The 15,782-nt window shown below is 40.6% G+C and overlaps 1 pseudogene; it reads right to left on the bottom strand.

The window, feature by feature from the left end:
• Positions 1 to 189: 189 nt before the first annotated feature.
• On the bottom strand, positions 190 to 14,840 carry LOC148006718 (60S ribosome subunit biogenesis protein NIP7 homolog; annotated as a pseudogene).
• Positions 14,841 to 15,782: the final 942 nt, after the last annotated feature.

Genomic DNA, 15,782 nt, shown 5'->3' with positions numbered 1-15,782 from the left:
CTCTTTTTTTCTTGCCCACAGATATCAGTAGGCCCCTCTGCTGATGGGCTATAGCAAAGGCATATCTGCTGTCCACATAGATGTTAAGTCTCTTTCTCAGCTCAAGAGCTTTGGTGAGCGGAGCGAGCTCTACCCTCAGAGTAGAGGTGCCTGCTGGTAGGGCCTGAGCCCATATGACTCTGTTTCTATCTACCACTGCTGCCTCAGCCCATCTTTTTCCTTCTCTAAGAAGATGCTCCCATCTATGGACCAGATATCATCTACCCGCTCTCGTGGCTCTTCAGTCAGATCTTGATAACGCCCCTGTGCTTTAGCGAGCACCTGCTAATAGTCATGAAAGGGGGGTCTAGTTCAGGGTGCAGGAGCAGGGTTGCCAGGTTCAGACTCATAGGGGCAGTCTGGAATCACAAGGAACAAGTGGGATATCTGGCCCATGCCAAGGTCCACCATTCTTCGGGTAGTCCATGAGTATTTTTTGTTGCCACTAGTACCCTGTACTCAAGGTCTTTTGCTGGATACTAGCCTATTTCATCATAGGAGCACAGAGTGTTGGGCCCCCATATTCACAAAACAATTGGATGGGCTTCCCTTCTATCTTTGCTCATAGACAGCACTCTAGGCCTTCTGGCCACTGGAGAGGCCCCTTGTTCTTCCTGGGGCAGTCCTTGACCCAGTGTCCTTTTTCTTTGTATTAGGCACACTGATCTTTAGCCAGGAATTCTCTTCTGTTGCCAGGTAATGTCTTCCTAGGATCCATAACTACTGTTGCCAGTATATGTTCCTCTCCTGTCTTTTATCTCTCTTTAGCTCTCTAACTTCCTCTTCTCTTTGTCTCTTTTCTTCCCTAGCTTCCTGCTCTTTTTACCTTCTTTCCTCTTTCTCTTCCTCAGTCTCTCTGTTATGATATCTTCTGCATCTTCCTCTACAGCTACTAGATGCTGTCCACTTAGGTGCACAGACCCTGAACCATACTTCAACCTTACTTTCTCTGCAACTTACACTAACTCTCTCAGCAACTTATCTTAACCCCTCAAGTTTCTGTAACTTATTCTTTATATCTTTTTCTTACCTTAGCCAGATTGGTAGGACATTTTCCAGCCCCTCAGAGACCCATCCTTGGAGCCTGGTAGTAGACCAGGAACACTCCCTACCTTCAGGAAGTCAACAGTCAGGAGTGAAGGTTTTTCCATCCATGTCTGGAATATTTTTTTCTGGCCTCTAGTAGGATTCTGTCTTTCCTTGGTGGTAAAGAAGACCCGGAACAGTTACTAACAGGCATCTCAAGTGGGATGGTGACAAAACAAGAAGAGAATCTAGAGAATAGTGGTCCACTGAAGAGGACAAATAGCATTTAGTCACACAGCTAAACCAGGAGGCCATTTTGGGACAAAAAGGCCATTGTAAAAATAAGCAGAAGCTTTTTGCCAGTGAAACAGAAAGGCAGGCAGAGAGGCAGTTGATCTGTTACCGACTGTCTCTCAGGAATTAGATTTTCCCTCAAGGAGTATCTCTCTTCAGTGTCAGCTTGGTGGCTTTGCCTCTCAAGATAACCAGCCTCCAAATGACACTAGGCTTCTAGTAAGAACTAATAACAAAATGATGAAGAGATGATTAGGACCTGGGTGTTAGATACCAAGTGACTGACATAAGAATTGTAACCATTCAGGACCTCAGTAGCAGACCTTTACCAAACTGTCTCACTGGATTAAAGGCCCTTGGAAAAGAAAACATTAATCCTGACCTTGGCCATAACCAAAGCCTGAAATCTAAATTTTGACTGGCAAAACAAAGTTCTTCACAGCTTTAGTAGATTCTTTTTGAAACTATTTTATGGGCCTCCTTGCCCCCCAACCTGGGGCATTTTGACCACATGGGCAGGAACTGGCTGCTGAGGGGATAGGATCCCCTCAGCACTCTCCATGTCAATGATGACTTAACATGGAAGGTGACTTAATGTTGGAGACAGAATCTTCTCTTGCAATAGGGCCAGCAGATAAGGGGAGGAAGGCAGGGTTTCTCAAAGAAAGTTCTCTTAAGGCACTCTCTTTTTGCTGTCAAAGCATCAGCCCTGGATGGCAGCCCCTTCACCTTGAAACTCTTTCCCAGTGGCTCAGGCTGCTGCCCATGCACAGCCTGCAGGTTGCTTCCCTGTGCACTTGCCACCCTCAGCCCCACACTTCCCTACTCTGTGCTGTGCCTTCCTTAGAAGCTGTGAATGTTTAAGCAACAGGTAGAATTTCTCTTCAGGTTCCAAGTTAAAGCTTTCAGGTTCTTGTTAATACCTGCTTCAGACAGGGTCACTCGCTAACCTGGAGTCCTTCATACACAACTGTCAACAGCAGCTTGACTGGTCAAGGGGAGCAAAGGGAGGGGCATCTCTCCATGGGGAGGAGGCTCAAGAGAGAAAGATAAAAATCCCTGGCAGAAAACAATTTTTCTCAAGCAAATTATTTTTAACTTCTAAGTTAAGCACCAAGAGGACCAAGTAAAACTCTTTGATGAACAAAAGAAACAGTTCTGTGATTACGTTTCCAGTTATAAAGATCAGAGGAGGAGAAAGGCCAATACTGAAGGGGCTGCATCCCCTTCCCTGGACCTGGGGGAGGTCTATAATCCTGCAAGGGAAAAACAAGAATCTGGCCAGTAGAGGAGTCAGGGGTGAGTGATAGCCGACTTCATGTCCCCTGGGCTGGACCAGAAGTGTCTGCCTCCAGAGGGGCAGAGGATTCAAAAGGTTGGGTATACCATAAGTGTGCAAAGGCATGGTTATTGTGGAGTCAGGCTCTGTGGGTCTCCAAGCCCTTCGGCTTCAGGTACCTGTAACCGAACATCTACTCCATGCTTCTTTTACCTGTGGAGCAGAGAATAGAGGCCACTGGGGAGAAAATGGGGGATATGAGGGAGGAGCTGGCCATTCAGGAGTCTTCTCAATCTCAGGATAGGTCTTAGGAGGAGCAGAGGGTACTGAGGATTTTGAACCAGGTTTTGCCAAACCAAGATATAAGGTTGCTGGTCCCGGTGAGCTCCTGGATTTTCCTGAAAAAAACAATAGCTTTATCATCAAGAATCATAGTCAGGTCAAAGGAGCCCTTGGGGGTCCAGCCAACACCAAAAGTCTGCCACTTTCCATTCTTAACTTCAACTGACATATTATGTGTTCTGTCCTTAACTTCACTCCACTGATCTAATGTCAGGCTTAAGGGGGTCATTACCATCTGTCCCATCATCACAAAAAACACTAAACAGATAAACAGCAGACAACACAAAGAGACCACAATATCCACAATATCCGGACTACAATTGCCATGCCTAGTCTGCAGGCACCAGCAAAGACAGTTTCAGATAGAAAAGGTCTTTGAAGTTTCTCTTCCAAGAGGAACACACTATCCTCTTCTACCGGATAGGAGACCACCAGGAATCCCTCACTCTCCTAATGCGCTGAAGCGTCCCCAGGGCTGTAGCTTGTGGTCCTCTGGACACATCTGTCGGCCGGCCATAGCTTCTGAGCTTTACAACTCCAGAAAGCATCTGCAAAACCAAACCACTTTTCAGATAATAACCAGAACCAGAACAGAGAAAGACACAGACAGTGGCCACACACTCAGACACAATTGGAGAGCCCCCTTACCTCCAAGAAGGTCTTTAGAGTCGTGGGTGGTTGAGAGATCCTGGATGAGCCCCCAAATTAAAGTCCACCTGGGTGGTGAAGACCCCCACTCAAATCTCGAGATAACACAACCCCCCAAGAACTCACAAGAAACCAATCTTGATGTAATAAAGAAGAGGTGTATTTGAGGAGCCAGAGCTCTGGGGATGACACGTATCTTACACAGGAGACAGAGGAGTCAACCCCGAGCCCAATTAGGGGAAGGTATTTATAGGGAAAATTACAGAGGCAGTTGGCAACAGTCACACAAAGCAATTTCACTGGTTTGTTTACATTGGCACACATGATCTAACTTGGGCTCAGTTCAACTCTAGGCCACCCTGCTTCTGAGACAAGCTGATCCTAGTTCTTGTTTTTCTCAGAACTGTTGAGTCAGGCCTTATCAGATGGTTTGTGGTGGCTATATCCAGGCTACATTCCCAAAATATGTTATGTTATTCTTTGCTGTGAGGTGCACTTGTCCTCATAGCAGGGTCAGTGGGGGATAGTTTAATTCTTTATTCTTGCAAGGCAACCCTGGACCCAAAAAGTACACAACTTTTATTCATTACGCAGGACACACTTCACCAACAGGGTTAGCTTGCTTATTCTCATTGCTGGTACACAGGACAAAGGATCTTGTCAGGTATTGGCTGGCCTGCTCAAAGGGCAGTTCTTGCCTCAGTTAGATATTTTCATCATCCAGTACTACATCTGGCCTTGGTGAATCACTGGGAAAGGGCTAGGTTGGCACTTCCCTTGGCGGGGGGGGGGGGGGGGGGGGGGTGAGCTGCGTAGTCAGGCAGGGTCAGGATGACATCTTGTGGTTGCTCTCTGAATTTACCATAGGGAGGGGTAGGGAGTCTTTCGAAGAACAGGTGTTTTCATTTTGTCCTAATTAGTTTGGTCCTCGTCAGTGAGGCCTGGTCATTCTTGACCCATTATCTTGATCACCAAAACTATATCATATCACTTGGCATCCTGATGTCAGAAGTATCTCTCAGAAAGGTCACAAGTTTGTCATAGGCATCCGGACCATCAGATATATTTCTCAAAACCTTGTTTTTACAGCTTTTTTTCTCATATCTATGAAACTATGAAACTATTACTTCAGCATCAATTGTCCTCTTCTCCTCATAAATATAAAGCCAGAGACACATGTCTAAAGCTACTGAGTTCTCCTGCTTGCAGGAACTGGAACATGGCCCCCTTGTTCTATTATACTCTCACTAGCTTCCTCTTTTCTAAACCCTTCACTGTCTAAACTTGGGTGTCCTGGATATTGCTCTGTAGATTGACCATGAATTTAGACATCTGTATGCTGGTCTCCTGGGATTAAAGGTGAGTACCACTACACTTGTATTTAAGCATTGCCTCACCTAGAATTTGTTCTGCTCTAGTCTGGCCTTGAAATCAGAGCTCTGCTTGTCTTTGCCTCCTAGGATTAAAGGTTTGTAGTAAGTTGCCTGTAGTGTGGACTTACCTGGGTGGGATCTTGCCCTAAGGTCATTACTTCCTTATTTAATTTACTATCCTTGAACACAGAATTCAGCTCCAATTCGCTTCCTGTTGTCCCTTTAATACTCAAATCACATATTTTGTTTTCTCCTTTTTCTACTTCCTTTTTTTATTAAAATGCTCTTCGTAGCAGTGAATTTTAGCAACTATACAAGAGACCTTGCACTAGGCTGTTTTGAGTCTTTCTTTTTCCAGAAAATGAGTCTAAATCTCTTCACCTTAACACTTTAGACAAAAGCAAAAAGTGGCCACATTCTTCACCAAAATACCAGAAAAGCAGCCTTCATAGCAGGTACAGAAATTCTTCTCCTCTGAAACCTCTTGGACCAGGCCTGAACAATTCAAATTACTCTCAGTAACAAAGTCTTCCCCATTTCTACAAAGATGGTCCATTAAGTCCCATTTTAAAACATTATAAGGCTTTCCTAATCCAAAGTCTCCAAATCTACATTCCCCCAAACAAAAGCATGTTTCAGGCCTATCACAAAAATACCCGGCTCCTGGTACCAACTTCTGTCCTAGTTAGGGTCATATTGCTGTAAACAGACACCATGACCAATGTAAGCTTTATAAAGGACAACAATTATTTGGAGCTGGCTTACAGTTTCCAAGGTTCAGGCCATTATCATCAATGAGGGAGCATGGCAGTGTCACAATATCCGTGCAGGCATAGTGTAGGAGGACATCTTTACCAAACGAAGCCTGGAACAAACTCAGCAACCTCAGGCACCTGGCAGGAGGTCCTCCAAGCCCAAACCCACAATGACACACTTACTCCAACAAGGCCATGCCTTCTAATAGTGACACTCCCTGGGCCAAGCATATGCAAACCATCAAAAAGGGAAATATTATATCCAGCATGTTCATTCCCTCTGGGTCAAAGTGTATCTGTGCTCCTATTTAGTGAAGAAATGTTTTCCATCTAGGAGTACTGGCATTCAGAAATAACCATGAATGAATCTGACTTATTACAAAATCAATCTTTCTTTGGCTAGACACGGATAAGTCTTGGTGGCTGTTGCCCCTGTACCCATTTTTTCATTTGAAATTGGTGCCAGTGCTTGTTTCAAGACATAATTTTGTGCCCTGTGCCCAAAGAAAACTATTAGGCTTTCCCCTACTCCTTTAAGTTTACCCAGGGCATGGAATGGAGCTCAACCACAAGGCTGTCAGTCATATAGTTCTTCCTACATAAAGTTATAGGACATTGCTTGCCTCCAAACAATCCAGGCACTGAAGTTCCTGACAGATATCAGCGTCTGTTTGTTGAAAAAAAAAAAGCCAAGCTCCCCACTGATAATTTTCTCTCATTTCTGTGTCTGAGAGAATGTAAATCTTATGGGCTTCAAACAATTCTTTTTAAATATTCTGTAGAGCTCTCATTATTTCACCTGGTTACTGTAGGTAAATTTATAGGCCAACTTGATTAAAACTTCTCTGAGGCTCAGCAAATGGAATCTGGTGTTAGACACATATACTCTCCCTACCTTCAACAGCCTTTAAATCCCAGTTGGGTATGGTCAAAGTAAAGGCTGCATCAATATTTGCCTGGACTTGTGTGGGCATATTATTTGCCTCTGGAACCAATTTTCAAGCTTCTCCAACAATTCTCCCACTTTCTTCAGTTGTGAAAAGAACCTGGAACTGCTGTTGACAGTCATCCCAGGTGGGTTTCTGAGTCAACATGATTGAATCCAAAAGATCTAGGGGATATGAGGGTCTTTTTGAAAATGGAGGGAGGGGGTCTACGACTTCCAATTATAAAGGTCATTACTGGTCAATGGTACTTAGGACACAAACTGTCTTCCCTGTACATCTGGGTGTTCAGAAGTCTAGAGGAGTATGGTCATAGTAGAGTCAATCCCCTGGGCAGAATGGCATGAATGTGTGTTGAACTCATATTAGGTAAGAGCACTAATACTCATCAAAGTAAAAACGCCTAAGCTGCCAGTTCATTTCTCATTATGTGTACACCAAATAAAAGGCATCAAAGTATAGCAGCAGCCATTAAAAGTCTCCCCATCAAAAATGCCCATGATTTTCACCTGCTATTCTAAGAGGCGTTATGGCATATACACTCAAATCATGTCACAAAATAAAAAGAGAAGGAATATTTCACACTCTATTTTATGACAGATTACAGTTACACTGATATCTAAAACACACATCAATTTCCCTTATGGACTCATGCAAACATAATCATTAAATAACTGCAAAAACACATTAAAAATATCATTTTCAAAAACAAAGTAGGCTTTGTCTCAAGGTGAATAAGGGTAGTTCAATATAGAAAAAATCAATAAAATTTAATTGACCACATAAACTAACTGAAATAAAGCAAAACAAAGGGGAGCAAACAAAAAGCAAAAAACATAATCATTAAACTGGATCAGGACATGGTCTTTGGGAAGCAACCCCTTAATGATAAAAGTTCTCCAGAGATTGACACACAGGTGATATGGCAAAATATAATAATGGTAATATAGAAGAAGCCCATATTAACATCAACTTAAATGGGGAGAAACTCAAAGCCAGTATACAAATGCAAAGGTAAGTCAAGGTTTCTCATTCTCTTAAATAAACTCAATAAAAGAATTGAAGTCTTAATTAGAACAATAAGGCTACTGGCAATTAAGAGGGTAAATTCAGTAAAGTTGAAAGAATGTTTATTTGCAGATAGATAATACACATGAATTAGGTGGAGAACTTGACATGTCAGTTAATGCATATAAGTTAGGTCAACTATTCTGCTCAGTGCAATGCAAACAGGTTTCTCCAAAGAAAGTCAGTTAGGCTCTGCTTCAGGCCAGTTGAATCCTAGTTCCAAGACATCAGACAAGAATAAAACATCCAGAGGATAGATGTCAGGTAGAGTGTCCAAGACCCTAATGCTGCCCTTTCCCTACACACCATTTTGAAATATTACAGCTGTATGAAATGCATATTCACAATGCTGCCTTGCCCCAGATTAACTGTAAATGTTCCAGCAAAACCATAATCTAAACAGAAGTCATTGTTAAAAATACTGGTTGTAGCTATTAGCATCAAGGTGTAGGTCATAGCTGTCAAGCTCCTAAAATATCTTTCAGAGTTTTAGAAGAGACATAGACTAACAGAAGTTATGAACCAAATGCTCTTAACTGATGTTTATAGGACATTCCATCCTAAAACAAAAGGATATACCTTCTTCTCACCACCTCATGGTGCCTTCTCCAAAACTGACCATAAAATCATTCACAAAACAGGATGGAACAGATACAGAAAGACGGAAATAGTCACATGCATACTATCAGACAACCAGGGACTAAGAAAGTTCTTCAATAACAAAAATAAGGAAAGAAGGCTCACTTATACATGGGGGTTGAACAATGTTCTACTCACTGATAACTTGGTCAAGGAAGAAATAAAGAAAGAAATGAAAGACTTCTTAGAATTTAATGAAAATGAGGTACAACATACTGAAACTGATACGACACAATGAAAGCTGTGCTAAGAGGAAAACTCATAGCTCTGAGTGCCTGCAGAAAGAAATAGGAGAGGGCATACATCAGCAGCTTGATGGCACACCTAAAAGCTCTAGAACAAAAAGAAGGAAATACACACAGGAGGAGCAGAAGGCAGGAAATAAACAAACTCAGTGCTGAGATCAACCAAGTAGAAATATAAGAACTATAAAAAGAATCAACAGAACCAAAAGCTGGTTCATGGAGAAAATCAACAAGATAGATAAACCCTTAGCCAGACTAACCAGAGGAAACAGAGAGGATGTCCAAATTAACAAAATCAGAAATGAAAAGGGAGACATAACAAAAGAATCAGAGGAAAATCAAAAAAAACCATCAGATCCTACTACAAATGCCTGTATTCAACAAAACTTGAAAATCTGAAGGAAATGGTCAATTTTGTAGACAAATACCAGGTACCAAAGTTAAATCAGGAACAGACAAACCATTTAAACAACCCCATAGCTCCTAAGGAAATTGTAGCAGTCATTTAAAGTCTCCCAATAAAAAAATGCCCTGGATCAGATGGATTTAGGGCAGAATTCTATCAGAACTTCATAGAAGACCTCAGTCCAATACTGTCCATCTACTCCATAGGGATGAAATGGATGGAGCACTACCAAATTCCTTCTATGAAGCCACAATAACTCTTATACCGAACCACAGAAAGACCCAACAAAGAAACAGGACTTCAGACTGATTTCCCTTAGGAATATGTACACAAAAATACTCAATAAAATTATTGCAAACAGAATCCAAGAACAAATCAAAACGATCCTTCATCATGGTCAATTAGGCTTCATTCCAGGTATGCAGGGATGGTTCAATATCCAGAAAAGCATCAATGTAATCCCCTATAAAAACAAACCCCAAGAAAAAAACCACACAATCATTTCATTAGATGCAGTGAAAGAATATGACAAAATTCAACACCCCTTCATGATAAGAGTCCCATTAAAATAAAAAGGAATTCAGGGTCCATACCTAAACTTGGTAAAACCATATACAGTAAAACAATAGCTAACATTAGCCTAACTGGAGACAATCTTGAAGAAATCCCACTAAAATCAGAGACTAGACAATGTTGCCCACACTCTCCCTACTTATTCAATATAAACACTATTCCCTGGTATTGTAAATCAATGTCTATTCTTGGCATACGTACTCTCCAATATCTGCTTGATGGAACATGACCACTACAATGGGGTCTAGTTTTCTGCACTCTTGGGTAGACTTCACTGCTATCCTAAAACCCAAAGTCATGTCTGCCATAGAATAAATCACTACTCCCTGGTACCAAGATGTGTATTCAGTGATTTGACTCAGACAGGATTTCACACAGGGTTTCCATTCAAGAAGGAGTGCTTTGCTCCAGGCTTTATCCATACTTAGCATAGGGTGCAAGGTAATCCAATGTTGTAATGTGCAACCAGAATGTGTGGGTATTAGTAAACTTTCCAAAACATGTCCCCAGGGACACTAGCTTATTCTGGATATGTTGGCATCCAGTTTAGGGTTCATCTCACTCACACTTGGTCTTTCTGGAGCTGGAAACAGTAGGTGCCGTCCAGTCTGTCCAGGAGGAGTTTTAGATTCTCTCCAATGTATTTTGCAATCTTCTCAAACAGAACCCGGGCCTCTTTTTCAGTCAAAGGCCTCTTTTTTTCCCTAGCTTGGCTCCTGGGATCTTCATGCCTAATGGGAGATGTTCTAATTGTGGTGAGGAAGGACATTTGAAAACGAATTATAGGCAAGACATGACTAGAAACAGTTTTTTTAACCTAGAAATAATAAAAAGAGAAAACTTCAGCCTTCTGGAAAATGCAAAAAGTTTGTCAAAGTCTGACACTGGCCTGATGAATGCAGATCAACCAGGGATAGGCAAGGTTACACTTTAACCTCAGAAAAGGAGTCCTCCTGTAGGCCCTGATATCAAATTTGATTTAATCATTCTGTGCTTGTAAACGTGGTGTATTGGAGGGTCCTGAGATAGCTAGAATAGAATAAAGACCATGATTAACTTGTTTCAGATGAGCTTCTGTCTGTGTTTTAAGAGATTACGAAGAGTTCCCTGGCACTACAGTCCAACACTATGGAGTATGATCAAATACTCCTTGGTTTTTGATTTGACAGGTAGTGCATTGTGTGCGTGGAGGTTGCAGACAGAATGACTTACACTAAAAATCTGGTAGCATCTCATACATGTTCTGGACACTGAATCAGCTGATCCTGGCTGAATTCTCCTATCCTTCCAAATAAAAGGGTTTTTTTTTTTTACCCATCTTTGTGAAGACATAACAAGCCAGGTGGGGCTTCACATTTCTTGGAATGTTGAATAAAAACTTACTGGTTTGTCCAGAAATGCTAAAGGACCCTTGTACTATGCTCACCTTGCAGCAGAGCCTGGACTGGTCTTAGGAGAAACCAATGACCATGGGAGAGTAGAAAACCCAGTAAATGAACTTTTTGAATACCCTCTATTGGATTTATAGAAACCTATATTTTTTGTTATATTATAATTCTTGATGTAGATGATTTTAACATCTAAGTAATAAAGATTGTTCTGCCTTATAATCTGCAGTGCTGGAAATAGAGACCTGAGCTCCCCATGCACTGATACAACACATTATTAGTAACACCAGTCTCAGAAACACAGTATTATCTGCTCTGTGTACTTCTTGAACCAAGTTTTCTTTAGAAAAACTGTTTAAGAGTTTTGATTTTATTATTGGATATTTTTATGTATTTACTTTTCGAATTTTATCTCCTTTTTGGTTACACCCACTCCCATCCCCATCCTCCTGCTTATATAAGGATGTGCCCCCTAACACCAACATTTCTCTATTGCCTTCATGCCCTGGCATTCCTCTACACTAGGGAATCCAGCATGCACAGGACCAAGGGCTTCTCCTCCCACTGTTGGCAGATAAGGCCATCCTCTGCTACATATGCTGCTGGAGCCATGGGTCCCTTCGTGTACTCTTTGGTTGGTGGTTTCATCCCTAGGAGCTCTGAGTTCTCTGGTTAGATGATATTGTTTTTCTACTTGTGGTTTTCCAAACCCCTTCAGATCCTTCAGTCCTTTCTCTAACTCTACTGGGGCCTCGTGATTAGCTGCAAGCCTTCCCCTTGTATCTTTAAATCTCTGGAATAGCATCTTCAGGAGACATCAATATCAGGCTCCTGTCAGCAAGCACTTCTTGGCCTCTGCAATAGTACTTGGTTATGGAAATGTACCACAGTTTCTGAATCCATTCATCTGTTGAAGAACATTTGGGTGCTTTCTAGCTTCTGGCTTTTATAAGTAAGGCTGCTGGGAATATAGTGGTGCATGTATCTTTGTTATATTGGGGAAACGTACTATGTCCAATTTAGATGAACTGCCAGATTGATATCCACAGTGATTATATCATTTAGTAATCCCCCAATAATGGAGAAGTATTCCTCTTTCTTCACATCCTTGCCAGCATATAGTCACCTGAGTTTTCAATCTTAGCCATTCTGACTGTTGTGAGCTGTAAACTCAAGGTTGTTTTCACTTGTATTTTCCTGATGACTAAGGATGTTGAATATTTCTTTTAAGAGCTTCCGGGCCATTAAATATTCCAAAGTTGAGAATTCTTTGTTCAGCTCTGTACCCCATTTTTAATAGGGTTATTTGATTCTCTGGAGTCTGACTTCTTGAGTTCTTTGTGTATATTTTATATTAGCCCTCTATTGCATGTGAGATCTGTAATGATCTTTTCCAATCTGTTGGTTGCTATATTTTCCTATTGACAGTATCCTTTACCTTACAGAAGCTTAGCAATTTTGAGAGGTCTCATTTGTCTACTTTTGACCTTAGAGGATATGCCATTGGTGTTCTGTTGAGGAAATTTTCCCTTGTGCCCGCCCATGTATTTGCTGTTCTTCTCCACTATCTCTTCTGTTAGTTTCAGTATATTTGGTTTTGTTTGGAAGTTATTGATCCTCTAGGACTAGAGTTTTGTACCTGGCAATAAAAATGGATCAATTTGCATTCTTTTACATGCTGACCGACAGTTGAACCATTACCATTTATTGAAAATACTGTCATTTTTCCCCTGGATTCTTTTAGCTATTTTGTCAAAGATCAAGCGACCATAGGTATATGGGTTCATTTCTGGGTCTTCAATTTTATTCCACTGATCTACCTGCCTGTCTCTGTACGAATGCCATGCAGTTTTTACCACTATTGCTCTGTAAAACAGTTTGAAGTCAGGGATGGTAATTGCCCCAGAAGTTCTTTCATTGTTAAGAATAGTTTTTGCTATCCAGTGCATTTTGTTATTTGAAATGAATTCGCAAACTGCCCTTTCTAACTTTATGAAGATTTGAGTTGAAATTTTTAATGGGGATTGCCTTGAATCAGCATGATGCTTTCAGCAAAATATCCATTTTTACTATATTAATCCTGCCAATTCATGAGCATGTGAGTTCTTTACAAATTATGAGATCTTCTTCAATTCTTTTTTTAGACAATTGATGTTCTTGTCATACAGATCTTTCACTTTCTTGATTAGAGTTACACCAAGGTATTTCTTTTTATTATTTGTGACTATTGTGAATGGTGTCATTTGCCTACTTTCTTTCACAGCATGTTTATCCTTTGAGTAGAAAAAGGCTACTGATTTGTTTAAGTTAATTTTGTATACATACACTTTGCTGAAGTTGTTTATCATGTTTAGGACTTCTCTGGTGGAATATTTTATATTCCATAAGTTTACAAAATCATCTGCAAATAGTAGTATTTTGAATACTTCCTTTTGAATTTGTATTGATTTGACCCCTTTTTGTTGTCTAATTGTTCTGGATAGGAGTTTGAGTGTTATATTGAATAGATAGGGAGAAAGTGGGTAACCTTCCATAGTCCCTGATTTTAGTGGGATTGCTTTAAATTTCTCTCCATTTTATTTAATGTTGACTACTATTTTGCTGTACACTGTTTTTAAAAGAACTCATAGGAGTAATAAAGAAATGCAGTGTGAAAATTTAGTTCAGTGGTAGGGAACTTGCCTAGCATGTTGAGGTCCCCAATTCTATCTTCTGCTAAACACACAGATGCAACTTTCCTCAGTTGACTACCAGTATATGTGGATTGATTCCAGAAAAAAGAAAATTGCCTGGAGATCAATCAGAGGAGGCCAGATGCACACTGAATATTTGCATTGATTGATCTCTGGGGCATTCCTTAATAGGGTCACTGAGTCACGGTGTGTGGTACTCATGACTGATCTTGCCTGGGAGACCCAGATTGGATAGGAGGATGAAGGCTAGCCTGGCAGGCAGAGAGATGTTACAAGAGTAACAAACTGAGAATGTATACATATAAGGAGAAGAGGAGAGCATGAGAAAGATCTCCTTCTGCATTTGCCAGGCGAAATGATCATATTAAACAAAGATATCAACTAATATTTTCTTCCATCTCTTTCTGCTGTGGTGGAGCTCCATGTACAGACCAGACTAAAGGACACCTATTCTTCTACCTCTGTCTCTGCATTAATAGGGCCCACTGACAGCACGTCAACAATGAACATCCATACATTCCAAAATACTTTTACATTATATATTTTTCATTTTTAATAACCTTTCCCACTTTTAGTATTGTGCCTTACAAATTAAGAAGTTAAGCATTTACATTCTAGTCATAAGTGGGAGAGGTAGGAACATGTCTGTCTTATTTTTAGACCAGCTTGTTCTATAGAGTAAGTTCAAAACAGCCAAGGTTATATAAAGATACTCTGTTGCAAATGAGAGAGAGAGAGAGAGAGAGAGAGAGAGAAAGAGAGAAAGAGAGAGAGAGAGAGAGAGAGAGAGAGAGAGAGAGAGAGAGAGCAAGCACAAATAGATCTGAAATTGGTCTGTGGTTATGTATGGAGTGATTAATGTTTTAGTTCACAAGTTTGTTGTGATTGTCAGAGGAAATTATATACAAGAAGAACATTTTGAACAATGATTCAAAATTCTCCCTGGAGAGATGAAAATCTCTGTTTTCTCTATATGCAGAAAAGGTGTATATTTTAAATGGTCTGCATTGGAAAATTCATAAAGTCAGACTCCTGGGTGTTTGATAGGTGTGTCTTTCACATATATGTTGGTTCTCTCTCTCCAAAATGAAAACAAACTCACAAATTCCACATGAATATCCACACCATTATGTATAACTCCCCAAAAAATCAACTCTGAAACTAAAGTCAGAGGTGTCCTTCTGAAAATTATAGTCAAGAGGTAGAAGCAGAAAGACCTAAACTGAAGTGGTGTCATGGAAAACACAGTGAGTAAGGCTGCCATGGGAAATTAGTTTATTTGAATTGATGTCATTCTTCTTAAACAAATTAATATCTAAAAAACCAAACAAAAACAGCCAACCAAATATTAAATAAAAGAAACAACAAAAACAGGTTGAGCAATTATTACAGCAGTTGAGTAGGCACATCATCATCAAGGAGAATGTGCACATGATTCATAGTAAAGTCAAGAGATCTCCAGCTTTACTACACATGTTGGCCTGTCTTATATTAACTAATAACACAAACTAGAGGTATCTGATTGAAGGGAAACTTAATTGAGAAAATGCCTACAGGAAATCCAGCTGCAAGGCATTTTGTATAATGACTGATGGGGGAGGGCCAGATCATTTTGCATGGTGTGTTTGCTGTTCTGGTAGTCTTGGGTTCCATAAGAGAGAAAGCTGAACATGTGAGGACCAGCAAGGCAATAAGTAACATTTCTCCATGTCTTCTGCATCAGCTCCTGCTTCCTGTGTGAATTCTAGTCCTAATTTCCTTCAGGGATTAACAGCAATGTGAACGTGTAGGCTGATTAAAGTCTTTCAGGTCATAGTGTTTCTCACAGCAATACTAATGCTTACAATGACACAAAACAACAGTGAAATGAAAATCACAAGTTAATCATCTATCACAATTATCCTTAAAATCTCTCAGAACCAGGCACTGGTGACCCTGTGGAGAAATGAAGTTTTCCATTGTCTGGTCTGGAAAAAGTCTGAGTTGACAAAATTACTTTTTTGGCAGTCCCTCCAACCTGAAAATTTTCAGGATGTTCTGGCCCTAATGTTTCCACTCCTAGGATATCTT

This window comes from Rattus norvegicus, chromosome 2 (assembly GCF_021556685.1).
Source record: "Rattus norvegicus strain SHRSP/BbbUtx chromosome 2, alternate assembly SHRSP_T2T, whole genome shotgun sequence".
Lineage (NCBI taxonomy): Eukaryota > Metazoa > Chordata > Mammalia > Rodentia > Muridae > Rattus > Rattus norvegicus.
The sequence above is the reverse complement of the archived record's forward strand: the minus strand, read 5'-3'. Positions and strand labels throughout refer to the sequence as shown.